The sequence below is a fragment of the Heterocephalus glaber genome, unplaced genomic scaffold, assembly GCF_053883595.1.
Source record: "Heterocephalus glaber isolate CG9 unplaced genomic scaffold, H.glaber_assembly_v1.0 deba00001446, whole genome shotgun sequence".
NCBI lineage: Eukaryota > Metazoa > Chordata > Mammalia > Rodentia > Bathyergidae > Heterocephalus > Heterocephalus glaber.
In genome coordinates, this window is record NW_028258298.1 from 9,935,559 (window position 1) to 9,959,409 (window position 23,851).

At 41.3% G+C, this 23,851-nt stretch overlaps 1 long non-coding RNA gene across 4 annotated transcripts; it reads left to right on the forward strand.

Moving 5' to 3' along the window:
* Positions 1-1,540: 1,540 nt before the first annotated feature.
* On the forward strand, positions 1,541-23,255 carry LOC110345444 (uncharacterized). Of its 4 annotated transcripts, XR_002388786.2 has the most exons (6): positions 1,541-1,632; positions 2,796-2,854; positions 6,369-6,450; positions 6,763-6,950; positions 19,760-19,856; positions 20,303-23,255. It is a non-coding gene; the product is annotated as an uncharacterized LOC110345444 (long non-coding RNA). The 4 variants fall into 4 exon arrangements; XR_002388784.2 differs by having other exon boundaries at positions 6,369-6,950; XR_002388782.2 differs by lacking the exon at positions 1,541-1,632 and adding an exon at positions 1,641-2,250 and having other exon boundaries at positions 6,369-6,950.
* Positions 23,256-23,851: the final 596 nt, after the last annotated feature.

A 23,851-nucleotide genomic window follows, 5' to 3' on the forward strand; every position in this document is an offset into this window, starting at 1 on the left:
CACCCAAGCCCTTCCAGTGCCTGAGAACAGAAAGGGCTGTAACGTGGGTGTGCAGGAGGGATGGCTGCTCTGCCCAGGGGGCCTTTGTGGGAGCAATCTAGGTGGAGGTCATTGGTACCCTTGTGGCCATGTCACCCTGAGCCACGTCAGGAATGTGGGTTGAGCTGCAGTGGGGCTATTCTCCCTCTTCCCTGAGCACTATTTCTCATCAGCAAAGGGCAGGACATCACCACCACAAGGTGATGTGCATTTTTATACTCAGTACTGGGGCCATGGGGAGACAGTGGAGGAGGTGTTGGGGCTGAGCCAGGGAGGTGCAGAGGAAGTGAAATGAGCTAACCAGGGCCTTGTGGGATCCTGGGCAGAGGCTGTGGCTACACAGGACAAGACTGTTAGGAGGACACAGGAACCATGGTGCCTGCTGAGCTCAAAGGCAGCTATGCTAAGATACGAGGGAAATATGGAATCAATAACCCTGTGTTTATTAATAGCCATAAGTAGCATTCATTTGAGGACCAGCCTGTGTGAGCTGGTTCACATAGATTATTTCTTTAGTCCTCACAATAACTCTATTTTACAGATAAGGAAACTGAGGTCCAGAAAGTTTAAGTAAATGATCCAGCAATTATTTTCACAGCAATTAAGCATCTGAGCTGGGATTTGGATATCTGATATGCTGTACTACTTCTAGTCCGGTTCTTAGCTTTTTCTGTGCTGTGGAAAGTGTGGTAAAGCCTATGAGATCCTTCTTAGAATGATGTTACTTAAAAATACCTTAGGGGCTGGATACTAGCTCAGTGGTAGAGCTCTTGCCTAGACCGTGCAAGGCCCTGGATTCCATCCAGCGCTGAAGAAAAAACAAAACCACATTAGATTTATGAAGGAGCCCAATCATATTGAAATATAGTCATGAAGACATTCAACAAATGTGCAATATAATACTACATATGCTTTTTTATTAATATGTTAAATAGCAAGATTCACTAGCTATCATAATTTCAAAACAGTGATGAATATAGATAATATTTTATAATATTTTGTTACAGCAAAAACTGTAACATGGTTTCTATTGATGACAAAGTCACAGGCACTGGCAATGCCTATTTCCTTAATAGAAGGAAATGTTTCAGTTAGAGATTAGTGAAAATAAAAGTGTAATTTTTTTCCCCCGTCAAAATGTTAGAGGGAAGTTATTATAACCTGGTGTGTAGTGTTGGGTGGTCTCCTTAGAAACCTTTTTGCTCTGCTGGTAGGGGGTGTGCAAACCACTTCCAGACTTGTTGGTGACATCTTAGGTGACTCCAGGCTTCAACTTTGAGCTACTTTACCCCATGATGTCCCTGGGGTTTAGGGTTTCCAGGTTTAGCAATTAAAGCACCAAGAGTCTCAGTTAAATTTGAATTACACATATACTATGAATAGTTTTTTAGTCTATGTACATGTGGTACTGTGTTATTTTTCTATTGTGATGTCACAAATCAGCATAATTGTAATGGCTTAAACAACCCAAGTTCATCAGCTCGCAGCTCTCCAAGTCAGAATTTAGATGTAGAGTAGCTCAGTCAGAACTGCTGCTCAGAGTACAAGGGGCCTTGCAAGTCAATGGCAGGACTTTGGATTATACCTGGAAAGGTGAAAACAAGAGGAGTTGTCTTTTGAGCAGAGCACAGAGATGATCCAATTTAAGAACTAACCAGGCAGCTATAGATTTTCTATGGAGATGAGATGGTGGGCATCATGGCCCATGCCCACTGCTGCTGGGCAATGTGAGTGGAACACGAGAGCCATGTGGCCAGGTCTCTATCAGCTGAGAGCTTTTGATGTGTTTGGGAGATGAGACAAGGTAGGGTGGAGGAGTGCATAGGAGCCAGGACTTTCAATACAGAAGGGTCCAGATTGAGTCTTCCTGCTGCCACCCCCTAGCCTAGAAAGTTACTTAAAGTCTCTGTTGCCTCATCGTTAAGTGGTAATAAGTGGTATTAGCAATGTCTGCCTGATAGGTTTCTGTGGGGGCTGACTCAGCCCAGAGTGCCTGGCACAGAGTGGGCCTGAAAGAGATAGCAGCTGGTGTTATTATTCAGTAATAATGTGAGGTAACACCGTGCTCCTCACTGGGGTGTGGGGGTGGCAGTGGCGGTGGTGTTGGGGACAGAAATCTTCGAGCAGAAGGTAGATGAGAAGAGGGAGAAGGCATGGAGGATGGGAGCTGGCCGGAATAAGCACAGTGTGTTCTCACAAAGGAACATGAGGGTGAGGTCACTACAAAATCTCAAAGGGAAGTCCCAGAAGCAAGGGCAGAGGGGGAGAGGGCTCAGGCAGGTGCCAGATTCAGCTGGTGGGAAGGCCAGGTTCTGAAAAGCATGAACATGAATTGTCTAATTAGAGGTGACAGGGAGTGGGAAAGAGACTAGACTGGGGCAGGAGGGAGGAGAGAAGCGTGACAGTCCCAAGCCTGACCCAGCTCTTTCTCATCTCCGGTGGCAGGCCAGGGTGGGCTGGGGTGGCCCCCAGCAGGTGTCCTGGCGCCCAGGAGCTCAGGACTGCTATGCAGAAGGAGGTAGGCCTCTTTTTCCTGAAATCGGATCTCTCAGGCAGCTGTCTACTCAGCCTGATGGACTCCGGGACATTCCTCCCAAGACATCATTCTCACTAGCCTCTCCCCAGGCTGGCTGTGCGAGAGGACAGGAACCGGATGCAGAAAGGGGGTGGGAATGGCAGGCCCTCTAGTCACGTCCCAGGGAGTGACAGGTAGAGCCTACAGTGGGGGCAGCCTCAACTTTCTGTCTTCCTACTAGGTCTGGCTGGGAGGAGAAAACGGCCCCCACTGGAGTCTGTGCAGCCTCTTTGGCTCTAGGTGAGTGATTCCCAGTCTGGTCATATCCAGGCCCTGAGTGTGCCTGGAGATCCCAATAGAGGTTGGAGAGCTGTTTTTGTGTTTATAAAAAATCTCATAGAAATCATGTATTTTCTGCAACAAGGCTAACTCCTACTCATCCTTCAACTTACGTGTCACTCCTCTGGGGTGAGGGGCAGGCAGGACACAGGTACCTGGAGGGACAGAAGGGGATTGTCCAGCACACCTCCCAAGGCTGCGTTGGAAGCCTTCTGACATGTCCATCCACCCCTTGCTTACCCAGAACACAGACTGCAGCACAGCCATGTAATCGGCCACTTCCTTGCCTGTCTCACCTACAAGACCTACATCTCTCTGAGGGCAGGGCCTGTAGTTGTTCTGATGCCCCTGGAAACTCCAGTGTGGAAAGCAAATAAGTAGGCTGCTCAGGAGAACTGCAACGTTTCATTTCTTTGTGTGGGGCTGGGAAGAGATCATTCCATGTGGAAATAGCAGTTATCACCTGCAATCAGCAGTTCAGATGATCAGTTCTGTAGGCCCCAGTAGTAAACACAAAGCAACAAAGTTAACTTGTAATTTAATGAACTGCATTTGTTTAGTACCCAAAAATTCTTCAGTAGCACTCATGGGGCATGAGTGAGAACAATTATAAGGAGTTCTTGGTGCTGAGAATCTCTGAAAACACCCTACCAGCAGCAAGGGGTGGGCCATCCAAGGGCATTCATACATCCGGCACCACTGAGAGCTGGCCGGCACATGGTGCCCAGGCCAACCAAGTCCAGACAGGCCTGCTCTCATCTTCCACCTCTAAGCCTCTACAAAGCCTGAGCAGCCCAGCGATCCCTCCAGTGTGGCCTCTGCCCCAGCAGCCTGCCAGGTCTCCCCATCTCCACTCCTGGCTTTTCTCCACCCAGCAATTCTGGATCATACCATGCTCCTGCTCAAAAACCCCTGCACTGCCTCTAATTTCACTTGGAAGAGAAACCATCTTCCTTAGCAGCTGATGGAGACCGCACCTTTTCACCACTGCTCTTAGGTTTTGGCTTCCCTCCCACTTGCTCCCACCCCCTGATACTTCAGGACTCAGATGTGATTTGCTCAGAGAAATCTACCCAGAGACTCCTGTTATCTTCTCACCAAGGTCTGTACCTTTCCATCCTCGTACTCACTGCAACGGGGAAAAAACTGCAGTTCACTGTGCCATTGAATAGGGGCTGGTGTCCACACTTTGTGAGCTTCTCCAGAGCAGGAGCCTGGGCTGCCTCCTCCATGGCTGGATCCCCAACATATTTGTTGAACAAATAACAAAATTAAAGGCCTTTACTAGACTGCCAATAGGCTTGTTGGGGAGACAAAGACGACGTATAAAACTATTCAGAACAACGCAACATGATTTGTGTAGAGCTGTCTCCAGAAAGCTTGGCCCTAATTCTTGGAGCTTTAGGAATTCAGAGAAAGGAGGAAAGGGTATAAATGATCTGGTGAAGACTCTGCTTGAGGCCACCCATTATACAAGGGAAGAGATGGGGCAAAGTAGCATTGATAGTGTACCTGACAACCCAGGAACTTGTTTATTCAGCATCTTTTAAAATTTTCATGGTTATTCTAGTTTTACAAATGAGGAAACAGAGGGCCAGAGAAGTAAAGTAACCCATCCAAGGTCACAATGAAAGTGGCAGAACAGAGCCAAGAGTCAAGGCAGGTCAGACATCAAACCTGTGTTCCTGTCACTAGGGATAGGAAAGGGGTGGTGGTGGTAAAAAGTGTCACTCCCTGGTCACTAGGGCAGTACCTTAAGTGGAGGCTTAGGACAGAAAGACATCTTGTCCACAGTGATGCCAAAGGCTGGTCGTACTATGACATAAACTCTGGTCTGAGAAGCCATCTAGGTGTAAGCCATGTGGATTCCAAGGGGTCCAGCAGCAAGCAGGGCAGTAGGACACACCCCAGAGCAGCTGCAAGCCCTTGGAGATGGCCGGAAATTGGACAAGCCCTGGAATTAGGGTCTGGGCACTGCTCCCAGCATCTGCCTTTGGAAGGAAGCAGCTGAGCTGCTGTGGTTTTGGAGATTTCCCTTCCCCCACAAAGAACCAGCACAGGCTGCTAAGACGGGCCCACAGGTGAGCAGAGTTGGGCAGGGTGGGCTGCATGGCTCTGTCTTGGTGAGGTGAGGGAGGAGTGGGAGGGGGCTCAGTCCTGCCAGGCTGACCTCAGCTGGGTAATGTGATCAGCCTGTCATGGTTCTGAGCCCTGATTTGGAAAGAACAAAGAGGCCAGGCCCCTCAGTCTCCTGGAGCCCAGGAATGCAGCTGGGGGCCAGGCCGTGACCAATTGGGAATGCAGGTTGGGAGCGCAGCGAATGCGGTTTGTAGAGCAAAGCTTTCATGCATTGATGGGAGCCTAGCTCACAAAGCCAGGCTGACATGCCCCCTTGCTTGCAACTTTGCTATCCCAGCCCCGCCTTGAGGGAGTTGCGCATCCCCACGCTGTCTGGCCAGGACTGCCCTGTGGTGGCCCTCCAGGTGATGATGGGGTGGGGAGTGGAAACTCAGATCCATACTCTCTATCCCCAACCTACCAGTCTTCCTAGGAGCCAGCGTCCTCTGTCTATCTCTCTCCTCAGGAAGTCTGAGAAATAGGCAGGGAGAAGAAAGAGCTCCCACTGAGTCTCCTCTGTGTTCTTAGGACTGGGGAGAGGTGGATAGATAGGCAGAAGCACCCCGGGAGAAGCTGCCGGGTCCCAGGCAGCCACTTCTCTGAGCAGGTCACAGAAACCTCTGGAAGCCACCCCCTCCAGAGAGAAATAATGTTGAGGTTGGGGGGATCTGACTCCCAGCTTGGACTTCTGAATACTTTTTGCATTTTAAAGCTCCTGGGTCTCTCCAGCCCCAGCCCCAGTGTCTCTTCCTGCTGGCAGCTCACTCAGTGTGGGGTCCTCTGAGCCTGCCTTCATCTACCTTCCCGATTATCCACGGCTCTCCCCCTCCCGGTTCCCTCTCTCTGGTCTCCTTAGTGTTCCATGCACTTCCTCTCCTCCTGGTGACAATAGGGACAGTGCTTTTACAGTTTGCAAAACACAAAGATAAACATTAACTCTATTTTTATCAGAGCCCTATGAAGGGGACCCTTCCCCTTAGCTATGCAGAAAGGAAGAAGGCAGGGAGCAGGTGGAGGCTCTAAAGGATGCTGAACCGCAGGCTCATGTGAATGCTGTTGACTCAGATGACCCCAGGAATGGGACTTGAAAACTGCCAGGGATCCTGGGGTGAAAGAGCTCCAGGGACGAAAGTGTTCCAGGAGCTGGGAAGATGTTCTGTTTGTTTTTCTATCTCCAATTTCTAATATGGGGCGTAGAGAAGGGAGAGAGTCCAGAAATGTTTGTGGATGATTTGAATGTGCCTGCTTTTCTGTTGTATTTGCTCTCATGAAAGCACCTGGAAGCCACACTGAAAACAAATGATAGATGATAGTTTGCAAATGACACCTCTCAAAGAAGTTGGTTCTTATGTTACAGATACAATTTCAGCAAGAAGATGCTGGACAGTTTCTATGATTAGAAGAGGCACTTAAGAAGAGGAAAGGGTTTCTCCAGAGAGGTTCCTGGTCATCTGAGGGTTTGGAGGGTCCCAGTAGGATTTATAGGGAGGAAATTGTGATGGGTAGAAAGTCCTGGGCTCACTCTTTGATTTTCCTACCCCAGGGTCAATCACTGTTGAAAGGAGAGATCTTAGCTGTAGACCTTTGGGAGAGAGAGATTGATTCTGGGGTCAGGATTGTAGCTTAGTGGTCTACTACTTGCCTAGCATGTGTAAGGCCCTCGGTTCAATCTCCAGCACTGCAAATTAATTAATTAATTAATTAATTAGATGGTTTCTTTTCTGTCCTCTGTGTGGATTTCATTCTCTCAGGCTTTCTGGCAGCTCTCAAGTTGTCGTCAACCCAGCTTCCCAACCAGAAAGAAAATAGAGCTTCTCTCTCTTGGATCCAGCATGAAAGTTCCCAGAAAAAGATTTTGCATTGGCCCAGCCTGAGGGGTGCCCTATGTCCTAGGGGTCCACTAGGCCCATCATAGTGGTCCTGGAAACAGGATGACCCAGTAAGTATTTGGACTACAGGTTATAGGATGCCAAAGGAGTCTCCCAAGAGGGGGAAACATCATAGACATTGCCTCTGGGGGAGCTGAGCTGGGTAATCATCTGAGTTGAGCCTACTATAAAGCAAGTTTATTATAACATAGCTTGTAATAGTGCAATCTTAGAATAACCCCCATGTTTATCAATAGTGAGCAGACGAATAAGTGTTGACACTTTTAGGGTGCCATGTATGCAGCTGTTAAGAAGATTGGGGTCAAGGGCTGGGATTTAGCTCAGTGGTTCCACCACCTGCCTCACAAGTGCAAGGTCCTGAGTTCAATCCCTGATACCAAAAGAAAAAGAATATTGGGATCAAATATCTCTAGATGGAAAATCTCTATATTAAGTTTAAACTATAATATATTATAGTTTCAGAACAATCTGTGTAGTATTATTTATATAATATAAAGCAAATTAAATGGTACGTATTTTTAGATTTATGTGTTTAATATTCATTTTTATTTTATTTTTTTCCCAGGTTAAATTTTATTTTATTGGTACATTTTAGGTATACAATATAATGACATTCATCATTGGAAATTTGCACCTCTACATAATCTCTCTTGGTTCTTATTTGTTCCCCCTTCCCCTGCCCTCCCTTCAACCCCTCCATCCCTCCCTATTTACAAAGACTTTGTTTCCTTTATTTTATTTTCTCATATTGATTCCATTCCCTTCTTTCCTTGCCCCTAACCTCCAAAGTTCCCTTCCCCTTTCCCCCTTTTCTTCCCATTTCACATTACCTATTATACCTTTTAGTCCTTATTTACACTTTCAGTTTCTCACACTAGAGAAACTATTCAATATTTACACATGTGTGTCCTATTTATTTCACTTAAGAGTATCGCCTTAATGTGCATCCATTTAGCTATAAATGTCTCTAATTTTTCATTTTTTATGGCTGAGTGGTACTCTATTTTTTTTTTTTACTTGTTTACTTTCTCAATTTTATCAACATTTTCTTTATTTATTTATTGGGGTTTTTCTTTTTTTCTTTTTTTGGTATCAGGGACTGAACTCGGGTCCTTGGGCTTTCGAGGTAGGTGGCAGAACCACTGAGCTAAATCCCCAGCCCAGTACTCTATTTTATAAAAAAACCCACATTTTCTTTATCCAGTCTCCAGTTGATGGCCATTTGGGCTGCTTCCAAGTTTTAACTATTAGAAACTGCACTGCTATGGACATGGGTGCTCATATATCACTGTGGTATGCTTCTTTTAATTTTGGGGGGAAGATACCCAGCAGGGGAATAGCTGGGTCAAATGGGACTTCCAGTCCTAGTTTTTTGAGGTATCTCCATAGTGATTTCCACAGTGGTTTCACCATTCTACACTCCCAGCAGCAGTGGAGCAGTGTTCCTCTTTCCCCACAGCCCCGCCAGCATTTGTTATTGGTTGATTTCATGATAGCAATCATTCTTTCTCGGGTAAGGTGGAATCTCAGCATTGTTTTCATTTGCATCTCTCAAATGACCAGTGATGTGGAACATTTTTTCATACGCGTATTTGCTATTTCTACTTCTTTGTCTGAGAAGCTTCTGTTCATTTCAGATGCCCATTATTGGATTGGGTCTTTAAATTTGGGAGGTCTGATTTTTTTTTTAAGTTCTTTATAGTTTCTAGATAGTAGACCTTTGTTTGAAGAACAGCAGGTGAAATTTTTTTTCCTCACATTGTGGCTTGTCTCTTAGCTCTGTTGGTGGTTTCTCTTGCTGTGCAGAAGCTTTTTAATAAGAAGAGATCCCACTTGTTGATTGTTTGTGCTAGTTCACAGGCAATTGAGGTTTTGTTCATAAAATCTTTTCCTACACCAATGTCTTAAAGAGTTCTACCTAACCTGTGTTCCAGCTGGTTCAGCTTTTCTGTTTTAATCTTTAGGTCTTTAATCCATTTTGATTTTAATTTAGTGCATGGTGAGAGATATAGGTCTAGTTTTAATCTTTGGCAAGTTGAAACCCAGTTTTTTCTATACCATTTATTAAAGAGGCTGTCTTTCCTCCAGTGAGGGTGTTTGGCTCCTTTGTTGAAGATGAGGTGGCTGAGTATGTCTGGAGTTGTTTCTGCATCTTCTAATCTATTCCACTGGTCATCTGGTCTGTTTCTTTGCCAGAACCATGCTGTTTTTATCACAGTAGCTTTGTAGTATAGTTTCAGGTTAGGGGTTGTGATACCCCCTGCCATGTCTCTATTGCCTAGAATTGCTTTTGCTATTCTAGGTCTCTTCTTGTTCCAAATGAATTTTTGGATTGTTTTCTCAAGGTCTGTGAAGTATGCTACTGGGATTTCAATTGGGATTACATTGAATCTATATAGCAGTTTTGGAAGTATGGCCATTTTCACTAGGTTGATTCTTCCTACCCAGGAGCAAGGAATGTCTTTCCATTTTCTGATAATCGTCTTCAATCTCTCTTTTCAGAGTGTTATAGTTTTCAGAGAAGAGGTCTTTCATTTCTTTTGTTAGGTTGATTCCTAGGTATTTCAGTTTTTTGGATGCTATTGTGAAAGCAGTTGTTTGCCCTATTTCTGTCTCAGTGAGTCTGTTGTTCATGTAGAGGAAAGCTATTGATTTTTGTGTGTTGACGATGTAATACAGCTGCTGTACTGAATTTGGTTATTAAGTCTAGAAGACTCTTGGTGGAGTTCTTGGGGTCTTCTATATAGAGTATCATGTCATCTGCAAATAATGACAATTTGACTTTTTCATTTCCTATCTTTCTTCCTTTTATTTCTTTCTCTTGTCTAATTGCCGTGGCTAATGTTTCCAAAACTATATTGAACAAGAGTGGTGGTAGTGGACATCCTTGTCTTGTTCTTGATTTTAGTGTGAAGGATTTCAGTTTTTGACCATTTAGTATGATATTGGCTGTTGGTTTTTCATAGATGGCTTTTATCAGATTGAGGTAGAGACCGTGTATTCCAATTTTTTGTAGGGCTTTTATCATAAATGCATGTTGGATTTTGTCAAATGCTTTTTCTGCATCTATGGAGATAATCATATGGTTTTTGTCCTTGGGTCTATTGATATAGTGTATTACATTAATTGATTTTCATATATTGAACCATCCCTGCATCCCTGGGATGAATCCCACTTGATCAGGGTGTATGATCTTCTTGATGATCTTCTGCATTCTGTTTGCCAGTATCTTATTAAGGATTTTTGCATCTATGTTCATTAGTGAGATTGGCCTATAGTTCTCTTTTTCAGTTGGCTCCTTCTCTGCTTTGGGGATCAAGGTGATGCTTGCTTTCAGGAATGAATTCAGGAGTATTGCTTCTCTTTCAATTTCATTGAAGAATTTGTAGTGGCAGTAGTTCCTCTCTAAATGTCTTGTAGAATTCGGTAGTGAAGCCAGCAGGACCTGGGCTTTACTTAGTTGGTATGTTTTAAATTACGTTTTCAATTTCATTGATTGATATTGTGTTGTATAGAATATTTAGGTCTTCTTCGTTCAACTTTGGTAATTCATATGTATCTAGGAATCTGTCCATTTCTTCTGTGTTTTCCATCTTATTGGCATATAGGTTCTCAAAGTAGGTATTGATGATCCTCTGGATTTCTGCTGGGTCCATTGTAATTTCACCCTTTTCATTCCTAATTGCATGGATTTGGGCCTTTTCTTTCCTCTTTCTGGTAAGGTTGGCAAAGGGTTTGTCAATTTTTATTCTTTTGAAGAACCAACTCTTGGCTTCATTGATTTTTTTATATCATTCTCTTAGTCTCCATTACATTGATTTCTGCTCTGATCTTTATAATTTCCTCCCTTGTATGAGATTTGGGGTTGTCCTGCTCTTCTTTTTCTAGAAGCTTGAAGTTCAGCATCAGGTTGTTTAATTGGGCTCGCTCTGTTTTCCTAATATGTCTATTCACTAGTATAAATTTCCCTCTCAAGACTGCTTCCATTTTTGTCCCATAGATTCCGATATGTTGTATTGTCATTGTCTTTTATTTGAAGGAACTGTCTGATTTCTTCTTTAATTTCCTCTGTGACCCATTGGTTATTCAGAAGTGTGTTGTTCAGTTTCCATGTGTTTATGAAATTTTTGTGGTTTCTTTTGCTATGGATCTCCAATTTCATTGCACTATGGTCTGATGATATAAAGGGGATAACTTCAATTCCTTTGTACTTACTTAAACATGTACTATGAGTGAGTATGTGCTCTATTTTGGAGAATGACCTGTGTGGAGCTAAAAAGAATGTACATTCTGATTTTTGGGGGTGGAACACTCTGTAATCATCTGTTAAGTTCATTTGTTCAAGAGTTTGAGTTCTAGTATTTCATTGTTTGTTCTTTGTGTAGTTGATCTATCTAGTTGTGACAGTGGGGTATTGAGGTCCCCCACTACTATTATATTAGTGCTTATATGATTTTTAATGTCCATTAGTATTTGTTTTATATAGTTGGGTGCACTAGTGTTTGGTGCATATATATTTATGATTGTCATCTCTTCCTCTTGGATTGTTCCTTTTACAAGGATGTAGTGTCCTTTGTCTCTCTTAATCAATGTTGGTTTGAAATCCACTTGATCTGCAAAGAGGATAGCTACTCCTGCTTTTTGGGGGTTCTTGTCACATGGAATATTGTTTTCCACCCTTTAAGTTTCGGTCAATGAGTTTCTTTTTGAATGAAGTGTGTTTCTTGTATGCAGCATGTTGTTGTATCTTGCTTCTTGCCCCATTCTGCCAGTCTATTTCTTTTGATTGGTGAGTTGGGACCATTAACATTGATGGTTATAACTGATACATATTGACTTATCTTTGTCATGACATTTTCTTTTTGTTGGATTCTCCCCCTTTGTGTTTACTTTCTTGTGCCTGACGGATTCATTTTGCTGGCCTTCCTGGGATTGTGATCCTTGTTGTCTTTTCCTAGGATATTGTCTAAAATTTTTTGGAGTTCTGTTTTGGTATTCATGAAGTTCCTAAGGTGCTCTTTGTCCTGAAAGTAACTTATTTCTCCATCAATTTTGAAAGATAGTTTTGCACGGTACATCAATCTGGCTTGGAGGCTGTTTTCCTTTAGGGCTTGGAATTCATCACTCCAAGCTCATCTTACCTTGAGGGTTTGTGTTGAGAATTCTGCTGTTATTCTGATGGGCTTTACTTTGTATGTGATTTGTTTCTTTCCTCTACGTGCTTGTAGAATTTTGTTCTTCTGTTGTGTTTCCGGAATCTTAACAATTATATGCCTATGTGTAGATTTTTTTTTTATCAAGACTAGTTGGAGTCCTATATGCCTCACTTATCCGTATGTCAAGTTATTTTCCCCTGCTTGAGAAGTTTTCTGCTATCACTTCTGTGTACAGTTTTTTTTGTGTTTTTTTTTTGGTACCGGGGATCGAGCTCGGGTCCTCAGCTTGCAAGGCAGGTGCCAGAACCACTGAGCTAAATCCCCAGCCCTTGTGTACAGTTCTTTTATGTCATCTGCACTCTCTCCTGTTTCTTCATTAACTCCAATCAGTCTTATGTTATTCTTTGCATTGTCTAGCAGCTGCTGGATTGATTTTTCATGGTCCCTTACAATTGTAAAGCAATTTTTTTTTCCTGGTCACTAATTGCAATCTTATCTTCTATATCTGAAATTCTGTCCTCACATTGGCTCATTCTGCTGTGTAGACTTTCAATGGAGTTTTTAATGTCCTGGAAATCTGCATTTGTTTTATGGATTCCATTTATTTCCTATGTTGGGATTCCATTATGTTCCTTAGCTCCTCTCTAGATTTATTAATTATGTCTTGCACAATGGGTACAATCTCTGCTGTTATCTGAGAAATTATTTCTGATTTTAGTTTTTCCAGATCCTCTTTTGCTGGCAGTTCAGGGAGTCCAGGTGGTTGAGTATCAGTGTTCCAACTCATTTCCCTGTGGCGTTGCCTCAGGTGATCTGGAATTCTGGTTTTGAGGCTTGTTTACATGTCTTCTCATTTTGACGGGGGCGGGGGGGTGGGTGGGGTTGCTGGCACCTGTCCGGCTCACCTCCTTTGCAGTGGGAGTGTTGCTACAGCAGCCTGGAAGCCTTTTCCTCTGTGCTGGGAGTGGTTGCACGTCAAACCAGAAGCCTCCTCTTCTGTGCTGGGCACTGTGGTACGTTGGCCCAGAAGCCTCCTCCTCTGTGCTGGGAGCCTAAAATACATTTTTAAAAAGTATAAAAATTCTACCAAAATCATAATGGTGATAACCTTTTTGCACTTATAAATTTAAATTTTTTAAACCAAAATCGTACATTGCTTTTATTTCTTTTGTAGTGCTGATGATTGAACCTAGGGCCTTGCATACGTCAGGCAAATGCTTTACCAATGAGCTACATCCTAAGTTCACATGTTGTCTTGGTTGGGAGGGGAGCAATGGGAATTGCACCCAGGGGTTTTGCACTGAACTAATCCCTAACACGTCCCCCTGACCTTTTTTTTTTTTAATTTTGAGATAGGGTCTTGCTAAGTTTTTAAGAACCCAGGCTGGGCTTGAACTTGTGATTCTCCTGCCTTAACCTCCTAGAGTGCTGGGATTACAGACATGTGCCACCACTCCCAATAGTATGTTGTTTTTGTATTAAAAATGAATATAGGCTGGGGATTTAGCTCAGTGGTTCTGCTGCCTGCCTCATAGGTGCAAGGACCTGAGTTCGATCCCCAGTACCAAAACAAAAAAAACAAAAAAAGAATATAAATGGAAAGAAAAATGTACAATGTTTATATTTTTAGATAAGGAAATACAGGTAATAAATAAAAAAATAGTGAGTTGCACACAATTACACAAAATTAATGGTATTAAAACCTTGATCTTCTAACTGCCCCTAAGACAGACTTTCTTTTTCTTTTTGGTACTGGGGATTGAACTCGGGACCTTGTGCTTGTGAGGCAGGTGGCAGAATCACTGAGCTAAATCCCCAGCCCAAGGCAGATTTTCTTTAAGCATCTGGCTAATCTAGGGATGAAAGGGTTGTGGAGCTACAAGGAGAATCTAGGCCAGAGGGCCCCAGGGGTATGTCCACCAGGAAGGAGCAAAACCAGAAGTTGGGGAAAAGACTGGGTGTTAATTCTTCCTGTGTCTTGATACTTGTACTCCTCCAACTGCTCTTACTCTGAAGCTTGCACTGGCCTGGGGACACAGACACCTGAGGATTAGGATTGAGTTAAACTAGAGATTTGCTAGAGAGGGAGAAGCCTTGGTACTTCTGATGTGAAGGAAGCCTCTGAGTGACTACAACAGTATGACTTAGGGATGGCTCCTTTCTGTGCCTTGGTTACTTTGCATCAGATTTCATCCCAAGACACGACTTCTTGTGGATAAAGTCCTTTGATTCTCTGTATTCTAATGCATTTTCCCCTCAATGCATACTATTTGCTAGACTCTGTGCTGCAAGCTTTGCATGCATTGTATTGGACAGTCTGCACAAGAATCCTGAAAGGAGAGAAGCTGAGCCAGCCCCAGCACCTGGAAGGAAGCTCCCCCGCTGCCCTCCCATGCTCCTAGGGCAGAGAAGCTGAGCCACGCAGGCGCCAGAAGCACACACCCCCCCACACCCCACCGTGGAAATGAGAAGACACATAAACAAGCCTCAAAAATAGACTTCTGGATCACCAGCAGCAACCCCACAGGGAAACGAGATGGAACAATCTGATACTCAACCACCTGGACTCTCTGAACTTGCAACAAAAGAGGACCTGGGAAAAATGAAATCAGAAATAATTACTCAGATAACAGCAAAGATTGTGCTCATGGTGCAAGGCATGATTAATAAATCTAGAGAGGACACAGATAAAAAAATAAAGGATCTGAGGAACATGATGGAATCCCAACATAGGAAACAAATGGAATCCATAAAACAGATGCAAACAGATTTCCAGGAGATTAAAAACTCCATCAAAAGTTTGCTCAGCAGAATGAACCAATGTGAGGATAGAATTTCACATATAGACGATAAGATTGCAATTAGTGAGGAGGAAAAGAAAAATTGCTTTAAAATTGTAAAGGAAAACAAGAAATCAATCCAGCAGCTTCTAGACAATACAAAGAAGAATAACATAAGACTGATTGGAGCCAATGAAGAAAGAGGAGAGCGTGCAGACGACATAAAAAAACTATTCACAGAAGTGATGGCAGAAAACTTCCCAAGGAGGGGAAAAGAACTTGACATACAGATAAGTGAGGCATATAGGACTCCAGCTAGCCTTGATCAAAAAAAAAAATCTACAAATAGGCATATAATAGTTAGGATTCCAGATATCCAACAGAAGAACAAAATTCTACAAGCAGTGAGAGAAAAGAAACAAATCACATACAAAGGAAAGCCCATCAGAATCACAGCAGACTTCTCAGTGCAAACCCTCAAGGCAAGAAGAGTATGGAGTGATGTATTTCAAGCCCTAAAGGAAAACAGCCTCCAACCCAGATTGATGTACCCTGCAAAGCTATCTTTCAAAATTGATGGAGAAATAAGATACCTTCATGATAAAGAGCACCTCAGGAACTTCATGAATACCAAACTGGCACTCCAAAAAATTTTAGTCAATACCCTAGGAAAAGACAATGAGGATCACAACCCCAGGAAACCCAGCAGAATGAATTCATTGGGCATGACAAATTAAACGCAAAGGGGGAGAATCCAACAAACAGAAAAAGTCATGACAAGGCTTTTAAAACTTTTAACTTCATCTCCCTAATGAGTGTATAATTCAATCTTGTTATTGTACTGATTAGTATTTTTCTGATTCTAGAGTTGCACAGCTTTCCTTGTGCTATACTGGCTATTTATCATCTTATGTCTATTTTTTAATTGGGTTGTCTATTAATGAGCTGTAAGAGTTCTTTATATATTCTGGTTATAGGTTATATGCATTGTAAATATGGTCTGTTTAAGGACTACTTTTCATTTTAATCATGTCATTTAAAGTTCTAAATTTTGATGGAATCTCATTTATCAATTTTTTTCTTTTATACATCATGTTTTTTGTATACTAGGTAGTTCTTGCCTACCCTAAATTCACAAACATTTTCCCTTATAATTTCTTCTTAAAGTTTTATACTTTTAGGCTTTCATATTTAGGTTCATAGATCCCTTCAAGTTATTTTCATGTATGGAAATAAAGGGTTGAGGTTAATTTTTTATATAGGGATACCAGGTGTTCTAGTGCCATTTGCTGAAGACACTATCTCTTCCTTGGCTCTTGAATTGAGTTTATATTCTATAAAATGCTAATGTTAAATAATCTTTCAAAACTCAGTGGACCACATATGTGTGGTTCTATTTCTAGATTCTTTTTTTTATTCAAATGATCTATATGTCTTTCCTTACACCAACACTGCCTTGATTACTGTAGCTTTAGAAGAAGTCTTAAAATTAGGTACTAAACGTCTTCCAACACTGTTTTTTGTTTGTTTATTTTTTGTTTGTTTGTTTTTAACTTTTCTAGGTCCTTTGTACTCCTACATAACTTTAAAATTTCAATATCCAATTCTTCATTTATAGCAAGTATACATAGACCTGAATTTTTGTATATACCTTGTGTTTTCTAATCCTGCTAAATTCAAATACAAGTTCTAGGGGCTTCTAGAGATTTCTTGGTATTGTCTCTGTAGATGATCATTTCATCTACATATAAAGATTTTGCTTCTACCTTGCCAATCCTATCCTAATTGTGTCATTTTATTGCCAGACTATTTTGGTTGGGCCTAGGTTTCAAAGTTTAATGGACAGATAAAGAGTAAGCATATCTGCCCTTGTTCCCCACCTTAAGGAGAAAGCATTGTATCTTCTCCATTCATATAAGGTGTTCTCACTGGAAGTATGGAGTACATGTCTTTAATCTGTTGAGAAAGTTCTGTTCTACTTCTAGTCTCCTGATAGCTTTTACCATGAACAGCTGTAGAATTTAGTCCAATACTTTTTCTCCAACTAGTGGCAGGATCATTTGGCTTTTTCCTTTCCTCTGTTAAAATGATGACTCTTGGGGGTGGATCTTCCAATGCTGAACCAATACTGCCATCCCTATAACAAAACCACTTTCTACATACTGTCAGATCTGACTTCTAATAGTTTGTTTTGTTAAACAAATTTCTATCTATGTTCATACTTTTTTCTATTATCTTTATCCAATTTTAGGATTAGCACAATGTTGATTTCCTGAAATGAGGGGAGAAGTGTTCCTTCTTTTTTCTGCTTTAATTGTTTGATATAATTTATCAGTTAAAATGTATATGAGCCTGTTGTTGTCATATAGGTAGGTTTTCAAGCTAGGAATATACTTTCTTTAATAGGTGCTATTCAAATTTTATATTTCCTCCAGAGTTAGTTTCATTAATTTGTCTTCCAAGGTACTTCTTAGAAGTTGTCAAATTTATTTCAAAAAAGATTTTTGTAATATGCTTTGTATATCCTTTTAAATTCTCTAAAATCTGTGGTAATGTCTCCTAGATATTGATATTTTAATTTAAAAATGTATAATTGATATTGTGTAATAGGAAGAAAGGTCTAAAGGAGCAGGGGAAGTGGGAGGGGTAGGGGAAGGGAAAAAAGGGAAAAGAAAGAATATGAGAAAAGGAAAAAAATGGAAACAAAGTCTTTGCAAATAGGGGAGGGTGGAGGGAGTGAAGGGAGGGCAGGGGAATGGGGAAAAAATAAGAACCAAGGTACTCATGTAATGGTACAAGATCCCAATGATGAATGTAACTGTATTTTATACCTAAAATGTACCAACAAACTTAATGGGAAAAAAAAAGAATCCTGAGAGGTAGATAGGTACAACTTAGCCATTACATTTTTGTACATGGGGACATTACAGCAGAGAGAAGTTACTTACATATCTAGTAAAAGTAAACATTTGAACCCAGGCAAATTTGGGGGGTAGAGCTCAGTGTAGAGAACTTGCTTAGTATGCACAAGGACCTGGGTTCTATCTCCAACACTACAAGAAAAAAAATAATCAAAGCTAATATTATTATCATTAAAGAGTTCTACAAATCCTTATTCGGGCTTTCCCAGGGAAGGAGGAGTCTCTGAGGGTGTCACCAGCTAGTGTATCGTTAGTCCATATACTTAAAATAGTGCCTGAAAAATTACAAAAGCTTAAGAATTGTTTATTATTATAATATTATTATTATACAGGGCTGATTCTTGGGAGGCAGTATAAAATAGTGAAGTTCAAGTTCAAGCACTGGTTTGAACTTCTGGTTAAAGATGGCAAATTACACACATTCTATGACTTTCTAAAACAAAACAAAAGGAAAGTTGAAAAGATTTATAAACCCACCAAGATGTGGGAAAATAGACAAGAGCAACAAAAGTCTGGAGGCTAGAAACGCATTTAATAAATACCATATTAATAAGTGGAAACTGTCTAAGCAAGCCTGAGGAGGTTAGGTCCTAACTCAAATGGACCTCAGATCCCTTCTGTGATACCATGCTAGTTCTCTATTCTCTAGCGATGATAAAACAGATAGTTTCAAGGCTGGGGAATTGAAGACACAATTAGAAGTACATGGAAATATGGAACTTAGTGCATGTTTTTATACTGAATGTTGAATGACGACATCTTCAAACACACAAAGTGTCCAAATTTTGTCTGGCATGAGTTCTGTTTCAAGAAGCCACTGCATAACATATGCTTCACCATAAAAGAAAGAAAGAAAACACACCCCCTGTCTTCTTGTATGAGAAGGACCTCATACAAGGGGACCTCATACAAGAGAGAGGGTAAGCTTCAAAACAGTGGTAAAAGAGATTCTAAGCCAACAGCTTTGCAGGTAGCATTAATCCAGATTGGCCTAGGCAGAAGATCCAGGGCTGATCTCTTTCAAGAAAGTGAAGAGAACGTTTAAGGTACTTCAGTATTTGAGATGATTGAGAAGACATTACTCAGCCAGGTGTGGTGGTGCATGCCTGTAATCCCAGCACTTGGGAGGCTGAAGCAAGAGGATCGCTGAGAGTTTGAGGCCAGCCTGAGCTATGTAGTGAGTTCAAGCCCAGTCTGAATTACAGAACAAGACCTTGTCTCACCACCCCTCCCTCCAAAGAGATGACATTACTCAATCTGGGGGAGAGATTGGGAATAAATTTGTGACAAATATATAGAAAGCTAAACTAATAAAACTAAAATGATTTTTTTAGCCCTAGGAAGAAAATTTAGCAGGAAAGGGCAAATAATTATTGTACACTCATGACTTGGCTTTGAAGAGTATTTATATATTAATGGTAAGGTAAATATGGAGTGCTGATGTAATGAAAATTATGATCTAATTGTATTGGAGAAGTTGCTGGCTGGGGGAGGCAGGAGATGTGTGTCTGAGTATGTGGTGGGGGCAGAAGTTTTGGTGAGACAAAAATAAATCCTCTTTTTCTATAATGGGAAACCAAGAAACTAAGAAAATCTAAGAAGTGATAAATTTGGGAAAATTAAGAAGTAGTAGCAGAAGCCCACTATTTAGCAAAGGTAAAAGACCCACTGAAAAGTACTGACCAGGTTACTCTTGAGGAGCAGGAATTTAGGGGTGAGAGTATGGGCAGTAGCTTTCCTTATCAAGACTTGAGGAACTCTTGGTGTGTTCACAAAAGTTTCTGATGTAACAAAAATATGATAAAGGACGGAAGGTGTGCTATGGTTTGGATAAGTGTGCCCCAAAGCCTGTGTGTTAAAGGCACCATCCCCAGCCTGTTGTGCTACTGAGAGGTGGTGGACATTTGAGGAGGGGGTTCTTAGCTGGAAGTCCTCCAATCATGTGGGGTGTGCCCTCAAAGGGGCTATGGGGATCCTGGTCTTCCTCTCCCTCTCATTCCAGTCATGAGGTGAGTAGGCTTCCTCTACTACGATGTGCTGCCTCATCACAGGCCAGAAGCAATGGGGCCAACTGACCATGAAGTGAAACCTACAAAATGGTGAGTGAAAATCAACCTTTCCCTTTTAAAAGTCGATTATCATACTGGGTGTGATAGCACACGCCTGTAATCCCAGCACTTGGGAAGTTGAGGCAGGAGGATCACTGAAAGTTCGAGGCCAGCCTGGGCCACATAGTGAGTTCAAGGGCAGCCTGAACTACATGGTGAGACCCTGTCTCAAAAAAAAGTTGATTATCTCAGGTATTTTATTACAGTAACAGAATATGAATAACACAAAGTGCAACAGGAAGGAAACAAAAAGAAGAAGGAGACCATGGATGAGTCCAGTCGACAGAGCTCTGCAGTAGTTTGAGCAAATTATTTAATTCATCTGATTTCTTCCTGGAAAAACTGGGAGACTTTTAGAAACTTTTACACAACTCGCAGTATTCTTTTTGTCTGTGATATGTACTAACTACATATAATTATTGGTTTTGAAACTACAGACCAATCCATGGAAAGAGCAGCTCTCAGGACTGCTTTGCTCGTCTGGACAATGGAGATGGCACCTGCTCATTAAGCCATTGGGAGATTCAATAAAATAACTAAGTTAAATCTCACAATTCTTGGCTCCAGTAACACATCCAACACATTGCCTAGCAATGATGTGCAAATGTATCAGTGATCGCTGGACGCAGTTCTCTCCCACGCAGCTTCATGTGGGATTTTCCTCCATTTTAACCAGCAGAATGCTCTTAATTACCAGAACAGCTTCTTGTACTGGGGAAACAAAAATACAAGAGCAACTGGTACACAGAGTGGTCACATCTAGGCAGAGTAGGAGAGACGAATAACGCCAGGGGAAAATGCTCTTTTTTTACCTTGTGCAAAGCCCTTATTTATACCTTGCTCACTTTCAAAAATGATTAATGATGCTGTAGTAGGATTTAAAGAGTGAAAATCTTGCTTCAGATTCCTACCTCACCTTGTAGGTAAATAATTTGAGCCTCTATTTCATCACTGTAAATTGAAGCTGAAGTAAGAATAAAGATCTTATTATTCTTTATACATGTACACATACATATCATTTACTGTATGAAGACCTTTATATATTAAAAATACATAACTACCATATAAAAAGTAGTGTTTTATATTTAAAGTATATCACAAGATAGTACATGTACATATATAACTACTACATAAAAGAGTAGTTTATGCATAAAAATATATCACTATATAATACATAGAATATATACATACACACAACTACCATTTATATGGTAAATTACTACTGTACAAAATACAAATCCAGATTTGGTAAAGATAGATGTTTATTCAAGGATGATGTTGCAAGGTTGGGGAAAGGGAAACAATTGCAATAGGGAAAAAGTGCTGAATATAGGATCTGCAAGCTTCCAAGAGTCGGGCAAAAAGGGTTTTTCTCTTATAATGAGAAGTGAGCAGTGCTGGAAAGAACTAGGTATAAAGAGGTGGGTGGGTAAAAGGGGGATCTGATCAGGTAGATCAGGGACTCCTCTACTCAGAGCCAGCCTATGTTTAGGAAGGCTGTCTGCTGGCTCTGCTGGAGGGTGGGCTGAAGCTCAGGGACCTTGAAGAAGAGAGTTTCTTAACCAAAATTTGTTTAACAAGTTGTGCTGACTGCCCAGTGGGGACAAGAAGTTCAGCTAGTCATTTATGAGGAAAAGCAAGAGCATTTGGAGTGTCTCTACTGGCCTTCTGATGAGTGAACAAGAAAATCCATGACAGCCAGGGATTTAGCTCAGTGGTTCCACTGCCTGCCACGTAAGTGCAAGGTCCAGAGTTCGATCCTCGGTACCAAAAAAAAAAAAAAAATCCACAAGTCTTATCTAAGACATGTGGGGGAAAATGATTGGCAGCAGTGAGCAACTTTTCATATTTCATGGTTTAATTTTCAACATAAACTTTGAACCCACACTTTCTACTTTGTATTTACTATGAAATATTTGTTCCTCCTTTTAAATGTATTCCAGTCACTTCCAGCGACCATTTTCCAAAATCAATCACCCTCCAGTAACAGGAGCCTTCCATGTAGCCTGAGTCAGACCCACCCCAGATGTTGTTTGCCATCAGCTGGAAACTCCTTCAAAGTCTCACATTTTACCTTAAAGTTTTGTGATAAATTTACCTTTAATAAATTACTTATCTGCTTAATTGCATTCCACCCTAAAAGTCTTTTTAAAAGATCCTTTGAGAAAATAAGACATTTTCATTTTGTGGCTTTATATATACCCCTGTGGCACACTGAATATTTCCCTCAGGATATGTGAACTTCATTTGCAAAGCTTGTCCATAAAGAGTGATCAAATTTATTTGGTCCTTGACAATATCCAGAGGGAAGAGCTGCCAGTCAGCTACCATACATAGCCATAGAAAAATGCAAAAAATGCTCCCTTAGAATTATCTAGCTCAGAGCAATCCTCTGATGACTCTGAGAAAATTAACTCTAAATGCACTCCTAAATTACTAAATTGGTTAATAAATTTAAGTCTTTCTGAGCATGGTTAGATACTAGGATCCAAGGTCCCCTGGGTAGACTCCTGGGTCATGTCAAACAGAAGAGGAGTCATATCTCCATTTAAAGGGCTCCTCAGCTGCATGAAAACAGTAGTTTTTCTTTCTCTGTGCTCTAAAATGTAACAGAAACAGGGCCAGCATTTCACATGCATTATCTCTAATCTACATAAGCCTACGAGGTCGATGTCATTATCCCCTTTAAACAAAGGAGAGAATGGAAAGGTTACATGATTTCAAGAAGGGCACACAGCCAGAAGGTAGTGGGACCACCATAAGGCTCATACCTTTTTCTAAAACCAGACTACTTTAGACTTCTATGGATTAGATTTATAATTTTAGTGACCAACATGCCCCTTAGCCTGTCTTCAAATGCCTGTGGTTTCAGCTGGGCTTTGGAGAAGAGTTGTAGGATGAGTGGATCAAGATTCAGCTTTCAGGTGACTGTCCAGAGCTCAGAAATTCTCCTCTACATGAAGGAAGACCTCATTTCTTTCTAGCTTTCATCTTATGCAACTTTTGGGGCAGCACTGGGTGATACAGAATATCCTTTCTGCTACACAAATAAAATAAAGCAAATGATATCAAATAAAACTATGTAGCTTTCTTCTAATGAATTGTGATTTACTGTTTTCCTAGGCCAATGGTTTTACCCGTGGTTTTCAAGAACAGCCACTCCTTTTACGGATCACCAATTCAGTCCCTATGGTTGTAAAAAAATCTGTCAAAGCCAACACAAGATTGTTTGAGGATTTTATGAGCCTTTCATTGGGATTAACTCAATGAACAGGAAACAGACTACATGAGGAATATAGATTCGTATTTGTTAATGTTCATATAAAGCCTACATTTCAAAACTTTTGTTTGTATTAGAAAACTTGCATTTTGAAACTACCACGAGAATTGAAGTCCATAGGAACTATTTCTTGACCAAGATGTCATTGTAAACCTTTTCAAAAATTTTTATTATAAATATATTACAAAAATAACAATTTAGAGGCTGGGGGTGTAATTCAGTGACAGAGTACTTGCTTAGCAGCCTCAAGGCCCTGAGTTTCATCCCTACCACTACAAACAAAACCAAAACCAAAAACCAAAAAAAAAAAAAAATGTTTTTTAGAATATTCTAAACCACAATCTATTCTGATCCCTTTTCTTTTGTCTCCCTTTCCCGTATGTATATTTTACTTTTCCACTGCTTTATCTGGAAGGCCAGGGAATTTATGCTGCCCAAAATGGCCCTACAATAGTAACTGATGGGATTTGGTCAGCCCTCAAATAATGACTAATGAGAATTGTTCAGCAGGGAACTTGAAGTCTCGCGCCAGCAGACCTGGGCAAGAGCCAGGAGAGTATAGACTGTTGTGGCGAGGGTGTCACCATGTGCAGCCTGGCTAATGTGACCAGAGCAGAACAGTGTAGCAGATACTGTCAGCTTCCTGTCTGTACCATCTCAGAGATGCTGGCTGACCTTCCAACTGCAGGCACCTGTATCTTTGCCT